The sequence below is a fragment of the Miscanthus floridulus genome, chromosome 9 (genome assembly GCF_019320115.1).
Source record: "Miscanthus floridulus cultivar M001 chromosome 9, ASM1932011v1, whole genome shotgun sequence".
Lineage (NCBI taxonomy): Eukaryota > Viridiplantae > Streptophyta > Magnoliopsida > Poales > Poaceae > Miscanthus > Miscanthus floridulus.
In genome coordinates, this window is record NC_089588.1 from 57,946,177 (window position 1) to 57,962,193 (window position 16,017).

The 16,017-nt window shown below is 44.1% G+C and overlaps 1 pseudogene; it reads left to right on the plus strand.

The window, feature by feature from the left end:
- Nucleotides 1–10,067: 10,067 nt before the first annotated feature.
- On the plus strand, nt 10,068–12,513 carry LOC136479975 (uncharacterized; annotated as a pseudogene).
- The last annotated feature ends 3,504 nt before the right edge of the window (nt 12,514–16,017 follow it).

The window sequence follows — 16,017 nt, forward strand, 5'->3', positions numbered from 1 at the left end:
AAGAAGATGCTTCCGAAGCCAAATAAATTGCCCACCACTACGTACGAAGCAAAAAAGGTTGTCTGCCCTTTGGGATTAAAAATCCAGAAGATACATGCATGTCCTAATGACTGCATCCTCTACCATGGCAATGAATACGAGAATTTGGATGAATGCCCGATATGTAAAGCATCGCGGTATAAGATCAGGCGCGATGATCCTAGTGACGTCGAGGGTGAACAACGTCCTAGAAAGAAAATCCCTGCCAAGGTTATGTGGTATGCTCCTATAATACCACGCTTAAAACGTTTGTTCAGAAATAAAGACCATGCAAAGTTGTTGCGGTGGCATAAAGAAGACCGTAAGGTAGACAATATGCTGAGACACCCAGCTGATGGGTCCCAGTGAAGAGTGATAGACAGGGAATTTCCAGAGTTTGTAAATGAGGCTAGAAACTTAAGGTTCGCCTTAAGTACAGATGGTATGAATCCTTTTGGGGAGCAGAGCACTAGTCATAGCACTTGGCCAGTTACTCTATGTATCTACAACCTTCCTCCTTGGTTATGCATGAAGCGGAAGTTCATTATGATGCCGATCCTCATCTAAGGTCCGAGGCAACCTGACAACGACATTGATGTCTATCTAAAGCCATTAGTTGAAGAACTTCTAGTTTTATGGAACTAAACCAGGTGTACGTGTCTGGGATGAGTACAAACAAGAACACTTTGACCTACGAGCAATGTTGTTCGTAACAATCAATGATTGGCCTGCTTTAAGTAATCTTTCAGGTTAGACAAACAAAGGATATAATACATGCACACATTGTTTTGATGACCTTGACAGTATATATTTGAAAAGATGTCGAAAGGTCGTGTACCTTGGCCATCGTTGATTCCTTCCTTTGAATCACCAAGTAAGAAAGAAAGGGAAGCATTTTAAAGGTAAGCCAGACCACCGGAAGAAGCCTCATAACCGAACCGAGGAAGATGTACTCGCAATGGTCAAGAATGTGAAAGTAGTATTTGGAAAGGGACAAGGCAGCAAATCTATTCCTAAAGATGCTAAGGGACACGCACCCATGTGGAAGAAGAAGTCCATCTTTTGGGAGCTACCCTATTGGCAAGTCCTAGAGGTCCGCAACGCAATCGACGTGATGCACCTGACAAAGAATCTTTGTGTGAACCTGTTAGGATTTATGGGTGTGTATGGGAAGCCAAAGGATTCACTTGAAGCACGCCAGGACTTGCAGGGCATGAAAGAATGAGACAACCTTCATCTAGAGAAGACAGATGATGGACGTCATTACTTAAGTTCCTGCTAGCTACACGCTTAGCAAAGAAGAGAGGGACAACATGTTCGAGTGTCTAAGCAGCATCAAGGTCCCATTGGGATTCTCCTCCAATATAAAGGGTATAATAAATGTGCCAGAGAAGAAATTCCTAAACTTAAAGTCCCACGACTGCCACGTGCTTATGATGCAATTGCTTCCAGTTGCTTTAAGAGGAATTCTACCTCCACATGTACGTCTAGCCACCGTGAAGCTATGTGCATTCCTCAATGCAATTTCTCAGAAGGCAATCAATCGAGTGGAACTAGCTACTCTATAGAATGATGTGGTTCAATGTCTTGTTAGCTTTGAGTTGGTGTTCCCTCCATCCTTCTTTAATATCATGACACACCTCCTAGTTCATTTGGTGAAGGAGATTAGTATTCTTGGACCTGTGTTCTTACATAACATGTTCCCCTTTGAGAGGTTTATGGGAGTCTTGAAGAAATATGTGAAAGTCTGTTCTAAGCCTGAAGAAAGCATCGCCCAGGGCTATGGAACAGAGGAGGTCATTGAGTTCTGTGTTGACTTTATTCCTGACCTTGTCCCGATTGGCGTTCCCAAATCACGACATGAGGGGAGACTCAGTGGTAAAGGAACTTTAGGGAAGACAACATATATCGGCATAGAAGACGATTATTTCAATAAAGCACACTACATAGTTCTTCAGAACTCGTCATTGGTGCATCGGTACATCGAGATACATAAGGAGTTCTTACGATCCAAGTTTTCAGGGAAGACTGAAGCTTGGATTAGGCGTCAGCACATGAAAAGTTTCAGTGGTTGGTTGCGAAAAGAATGTCAAGGCGATGACAATATTGATGAGCAACTGTATTCGTTGGCTAGGCAACCATCGTGGCATATCCTCACGTACCAAGGGTACTGAGATAAATGGGAATACATTTTACACATGTTGCCCAAGATAAAAGGAGCACCAATCAAAATAGTGGTGTTCACATAGATGACATAGATCCAAATGGCAATATACAAACATATTATGGCCACATAGAAGAGATATGGGTACTAGACTATGCACCTAATTTTAAAGTCCCTTTGTTCCAGTGCCAATGGGTGAAGCTGACCAGAGGAGGGGTAACAGTCGACAAAGAGTATGGAATGACAATAGTGGACCTCAACAATATTGGGTACAAAGACGAACCATTCATCCTTGCTGCCGATGTGAGTCAGGTGTTCTATGTGAAAGACATGTCTATAAAATCAAAGAGAGGAAAAAACGAAGACATCAACTCAATGATCAATTAGCCAAAGCGCCACATAGTTCTTTCTGGGAAAATAAATATAGTGGAAATTGAAGACAAGTCAGACATGTCAGAAGATTATAAAAGAAATGTCTGAATTCCACCCTTCATAGTGAAGAAAGATCCAAGCATCATGTTAAATGATGAAGACACTCCATGGTTATGATAAGATCATAACCAAGGGTCATACGTCAAGAAGAAATTCACTGTTGTGCCCGCATGATACAACGATGCATGTTTAACATATTATGTTTTAGAGACGGATATTATGTAATATGTTATGACTTCACATTGTAATATGTTTAATATATGTTTCAAATTTCACAAGTGTGTGACATAGTTTCAGAAAGTCTATATGAGATTCAAGAATTTGTGACTAGTGTTTGATAAAACTTTCTCAAATGGGAAAATAAGCTATGTAACAATTATAGATCTTGCTGAGATGATCAAACTTGGTATTCAGAGTTTTTTCATCTGAGGTCATTTAGTGTCTCATTTGAGCAAGTTTGACCAAGTCAAATTTGGTCAAATAAAAAAACAACACTTTGACTCTAGTATTATGAACTCTAAATGACTTCAAATTGAAAAGTTTTGAATACCAAGTTTGTTAAAATCATCAAGATTCTACAATTATTATTTTGGTCAACTTTCCATTTGAGAAAGTTTGGACGGTTCAAATTTGTGATTTTTAAATTTCGACGCCTACAAACTAGTTTTCGGAACCCTAGATTGTCTCAAATTGAAAAGTTTTGAATACCAAGTTTGTTCAGCTCATCAAGATCTACAATCCTTATATAGGCATTTTTTCATTTGAGAAAGTTTGAACAAAATGTAGTTCAAATTTTATAAGTGTGTGACATAGTTTTAGAAAGTCTATATGAGATTCAAGAATTTATGATTAGTGTTGGATAAAACTTTCTCAAATAGGAAAATGAGCTATGTAACAATTATGGATCTTGTTAAGATGATCAAACTTGGTATTCAGAGATTTTTCATCTGAGGTCATTTAGTGTCTCATTTGAGCAAGTTTGACCAAGTCAAATTTGGTCAAATGAAAAAACAACACTTTGACTCTATTATTATAAACTCTAATGACTTCCAATTGAAATGTTTTGAATACCAAGTTTGTTAAAATCATCAAGATCTACAATTGTTGTTTTGGTCAACTTTCCATTTGAGAAAGTTTGGACGGTTCAAATTTGTGATTTTTAAATTTCGACGCCTACAAACTAGTTTTCGGAACCCTAGATTGTCTCAAATTGAAAAGTTTTGAATACCAAGTTTGTTCAGCTCATCAAGATATACAATTATTGTTTTGTTCAACTTTCTATTTGAGAAAATTTAGATGGTTCAAATTTGTGATTTTTAAATTTCGACACATACAAACTAGTTTTCGGAACCCTAGATTGTCTCAAATTGAAAAGTTTTGAATATTAAGTTTGTTCAACTCATCAAGATCTACAATCCTTATATAGGACATTTTTTCATTTAAAAAGTTGTAGAATAAAAATACTATATTTTCTTTATTTTTATAGGTTCAACAAAAATTTCCTGTCAATTTTGGTCAAAAACCGAGAAAAAATTGAAACATTGACGTTACAATAATGTGATAATAAATTTCCTATCGAATAATATTAGTTTTATTAATTTTAAGTTACAAATATATTTTTGCATTAACAAAATACTTAGTAGTAGTAACATTTATATTCTATATTCATAAAAGAAATTAAAAACTTTAGGTTACAAAATTTTCCTATTTACAATAAATAATTAGTTAATCAATAGTATTTTTTAAAATAAATATTGCAAAGTATTGAAGTTGCTATAGAATTAATTGATTAACCTAGTATTAAACAAGGAGAACAAAATCAAAATCCTAGGCCTTTCCAATTACTCTGGCGGGCTACCAAAATTTTCTGGCCTTCAGTCCCGGCCCAGGCCAGGAACCGGGACTAAAGGGTGGGCGGCAATTTCGGTGCCCGCCCAAAAATACCTTTAGTCCCGGCTGGTTACACCAACCGAGACTAAAGCTCCTTTAGTCCCAGCTGTTAAGCCGAGCCGGGACTAAAGGGTTGGACCTTTAGTCCCGGTTCGGCTTACCAGCTGGGACTAAATGGCGTTTAGTCCCGGCTGGTGTTACTAGCCGGGACTAAAGGGTCCCGGCCTATATATATCGAACGGTTCCTGTTCTGTTAACCTTCTACTTTTCGATCTACACGTCGATCATCGCCGCCGCCACCGCCATCTTCGATCTTGCCTCCGTCGCCCAGCCCCGCCCGGCCGTCGAGCTCGTCTCTGCCGCGCCACCGTCGTCGTCTACCCCCGCCCGGCCGCGCCATCCGCCCGGCCCGCATCGCACGCCATCTCTTCGCCGCATCCTGTCTCCGCCGCCGCACCCGAGCCCACCCTTCGTCGCCGACCACTTCCCGCCCGGACTCATCGTCGAGCCCCGCCCGACAGCCGTCGAGCTCGTCTGCCGCGCCGCGCCGTCGTCCTCCGCCGTACGTCGTCCTCGCGCGAGGTGCTCAGCTCGGCCCCGTGGCCGGCCAGCACGCCCTGCCCGGCCCGCCATCCGCCCCAGCTAGCCTGCTAGCTAGCTGCTCTCGGCCATATTTTTTTACAAAGTTTTTAGTTTTTTTAGATTGTTTTTGATATATATGTTAGATTAAAATGCATGTTAAATTTAATTACTAGTTTATTTAGATAGTTTTTAGATAGTTTTTGATATATATGTTAGATTAAAATGTATTAAAATTTAATTAGTAGTTTATTGTTAGTTTTTTAGTTAGTTTTTTAGATAGTTTTTGATATATGTTAGATTTAAATGTATTAAAATTTAATTAGTACTTTATTTAGATAGTTTTTTTTAGATAGTTTTTTATTATAGTTTTTTATATATGTTAGATTAAAATGTATTATCTATTACTAGTTTATCTAATTTCATGTTAGATTTATTTAATTGGATTTAGCAATTATATATTCTATCTCTCTATATATGTTAATTAGATTTAATTTTGATTTAGTAATTCTATCTATGTATATATGTTTATTATATTTAATTGGATTTAGTAATTATTATTCTATCTCTCTCTATATATGTGTTAGATTTAATTTTGATTTAGTAATTCTATCTATGTATATATGTTAGGTTTAATTAGATTTAGTAATTAATTCTATCTAGATATATGTGTGTTATTATATTTAATTGGATTTAGTAATTATATTCTATCTCTCTATATATATGTTAGATTTAATTTTGTTTTAGTAATTGACACATGCATATTTTATTAGTAATTCTATCTCTATATCACATGCATATTTTATTTTAGTAATTCTATCTATATATCACTTGGATATTTTATTAGTAATTCTATCTATATCACATGCATATCTAGAGAGAGATTCTATATGTATACATATGTACTTAATTATTTCTATGTGTATATATACATGTACTTATTTCCATGTGTTGAGAGAGAGAGAAAATTATATCTAGAGAGACATTCTATGTGTTATCACATGCATATCTAGAGATATATACATATGCACTTATTTCTATGTGTTGAGAGAGAGACAAAATTGTATCATTCTATGTGTATATATACATGTACTTATTTCCATGTTTTTGGATCGAAAGTGTTTTTGATTCGATTCCAAAGCCTATACCTTATTATTGTTTATCCTTATGAAATATTATGTGTTATTATATTTAATTGGATTTAGTAATTCTATATGTGTTATCACATGTACTTATGTTATGTGCCATAGTAATTCTATCTATGTGTTATCCTGAAGATACAAATGGCTGCTCAGGATGATAACTTGAATGATGACATAATGGCGGATATTATCAACGCCGACACCAATGCGGATGTAGATGACACGAGTCAGTACTTTGCTGATTATGAGGATATCCTGAATATCCCGGTGGTTGAAGATCAATAAATTGTCGCGCAAGAAAATACTGGCGAGGTATATTCAATTATCTATCATCTCTTATAGATGCATGCGTACGTATATTTATTGTTAATCGTTGTGTTTCTACTCATGTAGCCGGTCTCTGGATCTACATCAACCACCGGCAAGAGTAGAAGTCCCGAGGGCCAAAAAAGCCATTAGAGGGCCGTTTCATAATATCAGAATTCGACACCGACACCGATAAACCATTGGGACCACATGCTCAGATATATGTCAATCAATGTGGGTTCATTGTAAGGGATATGATCCCAGTTAGTGCTCGTGAATGGAAGTAGAAGATATCCGCTCCTAATGTTAGTTTTGTATCTGATCATGACAAGAACCTTAGCTTGGAGAGATATCACTCAGCATTTCACATTACAAGCAGATGATGCTTTGAAGGAGCTAGTGAGGGATTGGACAATGAAGAAGATGGCAACATTATTCCAGAGTTGGAAGAAGACATTGTATAAAAAGTTTATCTTGAAGAATGATACGCTGGATTTCAATGCTAAGGCATTTGTCAAGTTGGAGTTCCATTGGGATGACTTCGTAGAATACAAGACATCTCAAGAGAGTGAGGAACGTGTGATGAGGAATCAGCAGAATGCCCGACAGAAGCAATACCATCATCGCATGGGATCAGGTGGTTATAGGAGTGCTATTCCTAAGTGGTAGAACCTAGAAGCAGAGATTACTGCCAAGGGAATCATACCTGAAAATAATAGAGAAGAACTAGCCTCAACGCGTGAAGAATTGGTTCTACGCTCATGGGGGAAGCCTAGACCCAGACACTGGCAAGCTAATTTTTGGCCAAAAATTTAGAGAGCAACACAGAGACTAGCTCGTGCTAGGGAAGAAGCTGATAGTGGTGTTTTCAAGCCCAACAGAGAGAAGGATGAATTGACATATGCCCTAGAGAATCCCGAACACGGTGGTCGAACAAGAGGCTATGGGGCGGTTCCGTGGCTATAAGCATTCCCAGCAGACAAGGATACCTACAGAAGCCGCCAGAGAAAGAAGGATGAGGAGGCAGACCGAATCCGTGTATTGGAGCAATTTGTTAATGAGTCATGACAAGCATTGCTTGAATCACGTGAACGAGAAAAATCTCTTGAGGCAAGAATGCAGGAGGAGATCAAGAGGCAAGTGCAGCTAGCAATGAGTCAAATGCAATCGCAATCAACGCCGGGAGTCACCATTAGCCCCTGTTGGTCAGATGAAAAGCAGTTGTGCTTCCACGGAGCTACCAGTTATTCAAGATGACACTAGGTTGCGCTTCCCTATTGATGACATTACCGAGCCTCTAACAACATGTGAGCTGCACATTCTAGATGGTAATAATGCATCAATCATGGTGGCTTGTCGGGGTTGTATCTCCAATAGACTGAACGAAGACACCAAGAATCCATGGGTCAGTTATTCAACCTGGATATGCTAGCGTCTTGGTCGATAGAGTGCTCAAAGGTTACAGCAATGTTCCTCTTGACATTGAAGGCGGTGATGGGGAGAAGACACTAGGAGAAGCAGAGAAGACATTTATTCAATGGCGCAAACGCTTCATCATCATTCCTAGGGGCGCCACCGCTTCCCCTACCTCACCCTAGGTACGAATGAAAGTGAATGAAATATTATTTTCCATTAATTTTCTATTGGCTTCAAAAATAATTGACTCACAACTTGTTTTTGTAGCAGGGTCTCCCCCCAGCCTAGCCCAATCATTCATTCCCCATCTCATCACAGCGTCGCGGGGGGCGAGACGACTTCATCCCCACGGCGATCTCCAACTCCTACACCGGCCCCATCGCCTCCACAACGATCTCCAACTCCTACACCAGCCCCACCGCCTCCACAACGATCTCCAACGCCTCCACGCCGGTCTCCAACACCGGCCTCATCGCCTCCACGCCGGTCTCCAACACCGCCCCCACCCCCTCCACAGCGACGCACTACAGAGACGTCTAAGGTCCCGGCGGCAAAGAAGACCCAAAAAAAAGAGTTATTTCTCAAGAAATACTTCCTAAAAGACTGATGAGCAAATAGCAGCTGAAGAAGACAAAAAAGTGAAAGATTTTTTTATAGATATCGAAAAGCAGAGACAAGCGAAGCTTAAGGAGAAGCCGTACTTTTACATACCACGAGATCTGCTGAGGCAGAAGGTCGAAGCTCACAAGAAAAAGATGCTTGAACTTCGTAAGCCTCCGCCACTATCAGACTATGACCGCTCCCTCATGAAGTCACATGATGCAGATAAGAAAAGGAAAAGAGCATCAGGGAAGGATGTCCCATAGCTCGGACAACAGAAGCAACCAATGCAAAATCTTGTTGTTGCTAATGAATATGGTTCCAACATAGAAGTCTATCGACCAGACAACTCTGAGAAAGTGTCAGGTTCAAGACCTTAATGCTTTTTTTGAAGATACTGATTTAACCTTGGATCAATTGACAGGCAAAGCTCCAATCCAGAACCTAGAAGTTGATACCTGGAAGACTTATAAATTTGGCAAAAGTCTGTATAACCCTGCAGGCTCTGAATGAATTGGGTACGCAAATGTACTTGCTCAACAAGTGGTACATGCAGGCGTGTGGCAGGGGTGAGGAGTGGATCTTTGTCAGATTTAGAGACCATCATTACTTCCGTGGCGATGACATCTTACATATTAGTTTCGAAGAATTGCATCAACTATACCACATGGACGCTCTGGACAAATCAATCATTAGCTGCTTTTAGTTTGTAAGTGATTCTTACTTTTATTTAATAAACTCACTTCCATGCGTACGTGTATATAATTATCCTCACATGTAACTTATATTTATATACAGATTCCAGATGTCAGAGCTCCAAAGAATACAAGACACCAGTGTTGGCTTCATTGATCCTTATATCGTATTCAAAACCGATATTATTGCCAAGGAGCAGTGGGTATCTGAAGCACAGAAGAATATCATGAGGTTCTTCGTGAAGCAAGCACGACTAAGACAACAATACTTTTCTCGTACAACTTTGAGTAAGTGTTAATAATAATGTAGTCTACACATTTTATGTAATATCAATACAACTTATATGCATGTACGTGTGTGTATAAACCAATGCAGGTTTCACTGGATACTCATTGTCATTGAGTTAAACTCAAGTCGGTTAGTAATCTTGGACTCGTTGAGAAAAGAGCGGGCACTATACCAAGATATGATAGACATTATCCAGGGGTAATTTCGATCTCTCGCGCACAACTATTATTGAATAGACTTTGCCCATAATTTATTAACGATCGTACATTATTGGTCGCACAGGGTTTGGAAAGAGTTTATTCGGCAACACCGCAAGGATTGCAAGGCACCACTTAATGTAGTTGAAATACCAGTAAGTTGTACTATATATACTTCCCCACGTGTTTAATTACTATATCGTACTTCAATTTACGTGTGAGATGATGAGAATAATCTTCTTCTCGTACAGTGGTGTTTGCGGCAGCAACCAGGTAATAACTTGTGTGGATACTACGTTTGTGAATTTATCTCTGCGCACAGAAGAAGAACTCCTGAAGATGTCCTCAGAGTACGTATATATCAATTTTTATTTATTTTTAAATGAATATATATATATATATATATATATGTATTAATACTTTTCCTTTTATTTCAAATGCAAGACTGAATGGTTGAAACAAAAGGTCATGCAAAAAGACCATCTGAAAGCAGTTCAAGAGTCAATAGCAGGATTTCTTCTAGAAAAAGTGCTAAATCCCAACGGCGAGTTCTACTTTGATCTTAAGGAATAAATGATGTAAATTAAATGTTTATTGATATCATTATTTTCGAGAACAAGATTATGAAAGTGTTGTATATATACATATATATCTATAATATATATAGTTTCATACTTTATTCGAATATAATAATACTTGAGATGAGAATTAGATATAATTATATGCGTGCGTGTATTTATATTAGCAGCGTAGAATACGTACATAAAAACATATTATATATTAAACAAATATGTGTAACTGAACTGAAAACAAATTAAACAAAAAAAAGAAAAAAAAAGAACCTTTAGTCCCGGTTGGGGTTATCAACCGGGACTAAAAGGTGCGGCCACGTTTGCTTGACTGGAGGGCCTTTAGTCCCGGTTGGTAACATCAATCGGGACTAATGGTCCCTCTTTAGTCCCGGCTCGATGACCCGGGACTGAAGGTTCCACTTTAGTCTCGGGATCGTTGTCCCGGCGCGGTAACCGGGACTAAAGGCCGTTACTGCCCGGGACAACAAGGTCATCCTATAGTAGTGAGCGGGCCCTACGTTGACATCGACATGCGGTCGGGGGAGATGGACGGCTACGACGCGGTGTTCCTCAGCCCGCACAAGTTCGTCGGCGGGCCGGGCACGCCAGGGATCCTGCTCATGAACCGGGCGCTCTACTGCCTCGCCGGCATGCCGCCGTCCACCTGCGGCGTCGGCACCGTCGCCTACGTCAACGGATTCAGCGAGGAGGTGAGTGAGGCCACCAACGACAATCGAGCCGCCGTGTGCTTCTGTACTTATTTGTTCATGCATGTAAATTCCAAATTAAGTGCTACTAGTATAGTACAGGTTTTGATGAACCCGAATGTTTCGTACTCTGGTACTGCAATCATTAAAGTCGTGATATGCACGCTTGAAGCATCGGAGTCACAACTCCGTGGCAGTACATGCATGACGATCCAGTCGCTGACGCACGTGTGCCGTACCGTACACCCGCATGCATTGCAGGACACGGTGTACTACGAAGACATCGAGGAGCGGGAGGACGCCGGCACGCCGCCCATCGTGCAGAAGGTGCGCGCGTCGACGCTGGCGTTCTGGGTCAAGGAGCACGTCGGCCGCGACGCCGTCGCGCTGCGGGAGCAGGTCTACGCGGCGGCGGCCATGGCGCGGCTGCTCAGCAACCCCAACGTCGAGGTGCTCGGCAACGTCGCCGTGCGCCAGGACGCCGGCACGCCGCCCATCGTGCAGAAGGTGCGCGCGTCGACGCTGGCGTTCTGGGTCAAGGAGCACGTCGGCCGCGACGCCGTCGCGCTGCGGGAGCAGGTCTACGCGGCGGCGGCCATGGCGCGGCTGCTCAGCAACCCCAACGTCGAGGTGCTCGGCAACGTCGCCGTGCGCCGCCTGCCTATCTTCTCCTTCCTCGTCTACCCGGGCGGAGAAGGAGATGACACCTCCTACGCGTCAGCGACCGGGAGCCCGTGGCGGCGGCGGCTGCCCCTGCACGGCCGGTTCGTCGCCAAGCTCCTCAACGACCTGTTCGGGATCCAGGCCAGGGGCGGCTGCGCGTGCGCGGGCCCTACGGCCACACATCCGCGACGCCATCGCCAGGGGCAGCGGCGGATCCAGGAATAATTTTAGGGGGCTGAACAACACATATCTTCGACGGTTGCTCGATCTTAAGTCTCAGCCCCCCTACACTATAGAACTTTGCCTAAAAATTCATGCAGGCTCCACAGGGATTCCACTGCTGCGGTATGAGTAGGGGGGCTTGAGCCCCCCCCCCCCCCCCCGGCGTGAAGCCCGGGTGGACGCGGGTCAGCTTCGCCTACTACCTCTCCCGCGACGAGTTCCGCTTCGTGCTCGCCACCATCGACTTCGTGGCCGCGCACGGCCACCGCTTCCTCCCGCTCTACAGCTTCGACTGGGCCACAGGAAACTGGGCGTTCCGCCGACGGACGTTCAAGCACCACGTCATGAGGGAGGAGCTGCTGCGCGATCACCGTGGCCGCCGCACCTCCACCACCACCGTCGTCTACGCCGATTCGGACGACGACGACGAGCAGTACTACCCGAAGAAGAAGACCACCGCCGCGGATCAGCAGCAGGTTGCTGGCCTGACCACCAGACAAGTTTCAGAGCTACCTGGAGACTGCCACCAAGATCGCGCTGTCGCTGTCGGACACGTACCATGAACTCGTTGCGAGCGTGCCCAAGGGATTGGACCCCAACGTTATACTCTTTCGAGTGTGATTATTAACTAATAAATAGTATTAATTGGAGCCAAATAAACCGATATCGATCGACAAGGTGTCACTACCGGACACGGTCGATTTGCCGAGTGCAAATAGATTTGCCGAGCGCTTTCTGTCGGGCACTCGGCAAAGGCAATCTTTGCCGAGAGCCGGACCCAGCGGCACTCGGCAAAGATAGGTCGTCGGCAAATATGCCTTTGCCGAGAGCGGCCGTCGGCAAAAAAATCTTTGCCGAGTGCCGGGCACTCGGCAAAACTTGGCCGTCGGCAAAGGCGGCCGGCGTGACGGCGGCCACCTGCCGTCAGCCTTTGCCGAGTGCCCCGACATTAGGCTCTCGGCAAAGGTTTTTTAATTTTTTTTTAAAATTCTTTGTCGAGTGCCCCGACGTTAGGCTCTCGGCAAAACTTGTTTTAAACTTTCTCATTTTTTTACCACGGCCTCCACATGCGATAACAAGACACCTCGATAAGTTTCGTGATTTTCGGACTTCGTTTGGATTTTATATAATTTAAATACACTTTTCCCGCAAGTCAATCGTCATGTTACGACAACAAGATGCTCGTAATTTCATGCGAGTTCCTGGATATGGCCTCAACATACGCCAAACATCATGAATATCATTTTTTGAATGACCAAATTCCATTATTTCATGTACATGCAGTTCAAATTTGAAATAGTCGAAAAAATTCAACGAAACAAAAATAATTAAGGAAATATAGTAAAAAACTCAAAATTGTCCCAAATTTTAAAATGGAGTGTTAATTACTGTAGCAAGGCCCCAGGAAAAAATAGGGAGAAAAAAACAAAAAAAATTTAATTTGCCGAGTGCCAATCTTGGCACTCGGCAAAGAAGCCTTTGCCGAGCGCCAGGTCACAGGGCGTTCGGCAAAGAATTTTTTTTAAAAAAATTAACAAACCTTTGCCGAGTGCCGCTGGGCCCGGCACTCGGCAAATCTTTTAACCTAAAGGCCCAGAACGGGCCGCCCAACCGCACCCCCTCCTCACACCTCTCCCACCCGCGCCCCCGCGTCCCTGCCGCGCCGCCGCCGCCCCCGCCGTCGTCCCCCTCCCGCCAGCGAGCTCCTGCCGGGCCCGCCTCAGCACCCCCGTCCCGCCTCGGCACCCCTGTCCCATGCCCCCCGCCCCCGTCCCAGCGGCGCTCGGCCCCGGCGGCCCAGCGGCCTCGCCCCGGCGGCCCCGTGCCCCGAGCTCGCCGGCACCCCAGGCTCCGAGCTTCCTGGGGACAGCGACCCGGCCGACCCCGAGCTCCCCCACCGGCCCCGAGGTCCACCGGCCCCGCCGTGCCCTGCGGCTAGCCAGCAGAGGGAGAAGGAGAGGAGCAAGAGGAAGAAAGAGAAGGGGGAGGAGGAAGAGGAAGAAAGAAAAGGGGGAGGAGGAAGAAGAGGAAGAAAGAGAAAGGGGAGGAGGAAGAAGATGAAGGTGCCGACCCGACCGCCCGTCGATCCTCGCGTCGTTCCGACCACCCGTTGATCCTCGCGCTGCTGCGGTCATCCCCGCCATCGTCGTCGGCCCTCGCTCTTGCCGTTCTTGCCGCCAAGGTAAGCCCTACCCTTGTAGGGTTAGTAGTAGTAGTAGTTAGTAGTAGTTAGTTGTAGTGTTAGTAGTAGTAGTTAGTAGTGTTAGTTGTAGTAGTTAGTAGTGTTAGTTGTAGGGTTAGTAGTAGTAGTAGTTAGTAAATAGTAGTAGTTAGTAAGTAGTAGTGGTTAGTAGTATTAGTTAGTAGTGTTAGTTGTAGGGTTAGTAGTAGTAGTAGTTAGTAAGTAGTAGTAGTTAGTAAGTAGTAGTGGTTAGTAGTAGTTGTTGTTAATAGTTAAGTAGTTCTTAGTATTAGTACTGTTAGTAGTTAAGTAGTTGTTAGTAGTAATTTTAGTAGTAGTTGTAGGGTTAGTAGTAATTGTTGTTGTACTACTTCAATACTTTCATCTGCATGGAAAGAGAACTAAAGTACATGGCTCCTCTTGATATATTGGTGGTTGTTGGCCTTCGTGCCCATGTTTGGTATATATGTGGTTGTTGGCCTTTGTGCCATGTTTTTTGCAGGTTTTGGGAACCTCCCCGTGTAGGGGAGGTGCTGCCAAAATTTTGAGTCGACACTAACCATTTTTGCCCTTTTTTGCAGGAGGACCTGTGGGAGGGACTCGGCGACCCCGATCATCTTCGTCGGCGCTGCAGGTCTTCCTGCACCGCGTCGACTCGCCACTGCACCGACTCTCCACCGCCCCGCTACCCTGACCTCACCGGCACCCTAGGTATAACCCCTCTATCTGTATGTGGTCTTTGGTCGCGTAACCTAGTTAGGTGTCTCCCATCCGAAAGAGATACGGTTGGAGGTATGCAGATCTTTGTATATCTACGACCGTATCTGTTTCGGATTGTCCACGTTTTTTGGACAGCCCACGGATGCGTAGATGGGTTAGTTTCCATGGTCCGCTCTGGTCCGAGATGGTGTTTCGGCATTGCCCCTGTTGTTCTCCGGATACACACTCTCCCTTGCAGGACGTGTATCGGGAGAACAGCGGGGAGGTGCTGCCGAAATTCTATCTCGGATAGGAGCGGAGCATGGAAACTAACCTTATCTACGCATCTGCGGGTGGGATTAGGACCTATCCTCACCTATTAGAGAGTAGGGTCACCTGTGGAGATGTTATATATGCTAGAGGATGGAGGACCGTCAGTGGATGTACGCGGGCCGAACAAGTCAGGGTGATGTCAGCATTGAATGGATGAACAAGACCGATCGTTTGTTGAAGCGTGCATTTGGCAAGGCCGCTAGATACCCAAAAATGGCTTTGTGTCCCTGCAGCAAGTGTGGTAACAGGAGAATGCAAAACCAGGAAGTCATGGGTATACATCTGCACAAGAATGGGTTTACGCCAAACTACACCCGGTGGGTCCACCATGGTGAAGCCGATCGTATGAGAGAGGAGGTGGTGAGACCACGCGTCGAGGCTTTCGATGCTGATGCCGGGTAGCAGACATGGTAGATGACGTTCACCAAGCACAGTTTGCTGAAGGATGTGAGGAGGCGGAGATGCAGGCATCCGTAGATGCGTTCAAGTACATGATGGACTCGGCGGCGAAACCCCTTCACTCTCATTCTGAGGTCTCGTAGCTAGATGCCATTAGTCGCATGATGGGGTTGAAGTCTGATTTGAACATGAGTCGAGAAGGCTTCGATAAGGTGTTGGCCGTGGTTGGCACCCTGCTTCCAAAGGACCACATGTTGCCGAAGACCATGTACGAGGCACAGAAGCTCCTTAAAGCACTGAAAATGCCGTATGAGCAGATACATGCTTGTCCGAACAGGTGTGTCCTATTTCATGAAGAACACAAGGAGGCAAATAACTGTTCGAAGTGTAAAGCTTCCAGGTTCCTAGAGGTAGAGTCTAGTGATGGTGGTGGCCAGAAGAGGTAGCTTAAGATACCCGCCCGAGTCTTACGGCACCTTCCCTTCATGCCGAGGCTTCAAAGGCTATTCATG